The 1,429-nt window shown below is 36.7% G+C and overlaps 1 long non-coding RNA gene across 1 annotated transcript in view; it reads right to left on the bottom strand.

Annotated features, from left to right (window-relative positions):
- Positions 1-869: 869 nt before the first annotated feature.
- LOC108537144 (uncharacterized) overlaps positions 870-1,429 on the bottom strand; it is a 20,965-nt gene continuing 20,405 nt past the window's right edge. Inside the window, exon 3 of the long non-coding RNA XR_001887723.1 lies at positions 870-929. This is a non-coding gene — a long non-coding RNA (uncharacterized LOC108537144). The remainder of the gene's footprint in view (positions 930-1,429) is intronic.

The raw sequence follows: 1,429 nt of genomic DNA, 5'->3' as shown, positions 1-1,429 counted from the left end.
TGCACACTACATTTCTTCAGTTTATTATGTGTTTACTCCTTAGGGTTAGGAGAAGGGAAATAATTTTAGCACTACCTAATAGGGAACTTATATTAAAAAGAGGGTCCATATCTAAATTTCAGCAGTTATGAGTATGCTGAATATATCAGCAAATGTGTATACTAAATCTACCTAAGGAAAGTATAGTTTACTGAACAACTACTACTATTACTTATTATGGCTTTATACTATTAATAAAAGTATTAATAATAAGTATAATATGGTAGATTTAATAGCAGTACTTCAAAATTTTGATGTGTATTTTATGCTACTTTGAACTTTGATTCTTTAAATAATGTTTCTGAAAGTATATATGAGTCTGACTAAGAACAGACAAAACAGTAAGAAATAATATTGACTTCACCCTCTTTCCAAGGGAAATAATCATTTAATTGTTTGAACCAATGTTTCTCTTTCCTTCAGTGTACTTAGAACTCTCTGGTTCCTTTTCAAATATATGTGCACTCCCCTTGAAATAAACCAGCAATAACTTATGTTCTTTTGTTTTTCCTCATAAGTGATAATGATGTTGATCATTAATATTTCCTGTTTAAACAAGCAGTATTTCCAAAACCATTACAGTGTTACTTACTTCCCTTCTACAATGACACCCAAGTATATTGGAATTAGCACTTTTGTTTCTTAAAAATTAGTTATAGTTCTTCATGTTGATTCATGGACAATGACTATCAGAAAGCATTGCTTCCTTATTTGTTTTTCAAGACATCAAGTTTACTTATAACAAATCAGTTAAGATGTTTTGGAGGCTTTCCAATTGCCCACCATTTGATAAAGGTCATCATTCACTAGTGTAATAGTTCCAGAAAATTGGTACCTTACTTATGATGGGCATTTTTCTTGTACAGAATCTTGCAGGTTACACACAAGACCTGTATAAGTAGGAAAGAGGAAAATGATTGATGATTAATAAAAACATTACCTACAGGCTCATAGCGCCAGAGACTAAGGATTTACACTAAATTGGAGTGAAAAATGCCTTACCACTACAAAAGGATAGCAAGTACCTGACCTCAAATGGCAAACAGAAAAAGAGCTATATGTTATTTGACAATAAAAAAATAGATAAATAAGGCCGGGCGTGGTGGCTCAAGCCTGTAATCCCAGCACTTTGGGAGGCCGAGACGGGCGGATCACGAGGTCGGGAGATCGAGACCATCCTGGCTAATGCGGTGAAACCCCGTCTCTACTAAAAATACGAAGAAAAACTAGCCGGGCGAGGTGGCGGGCGCCTGTAGTCTCAGCTACTCGGGAGGCTGAGGCAGGAGAATGCCATAAACCCGGGAGGCGGAGCTGGCAGTGAGCTGAGATCCGGTCACTGCACCCCAGCCTGGGCGACAGAGCAAGACTCCGTCTCAAAAAAAAAAAAAAA

The sequence above is a fragment of the Rhinopithecus bieti genome, unplaced genomic scaffold, assembly GCF_001698545.2.
Source record: "Rhinopithecus bieti isolate Rb0 unplaced genomic scaffold, ASM169854v2 scaffold_1252, whole genome shotgun sequence".
Classification (NCBI taxonomy): Eukaryota; Metazoa; Chordata; class Mammalia; order Primates; family Cercopithecidae; genus Rhinopithecus; species Rhinopithecus bieti.
Note: the sequence above shows the minus strand (reverse complement) of the source record. Positions and strands in the feature narration are given on the sequence as shown.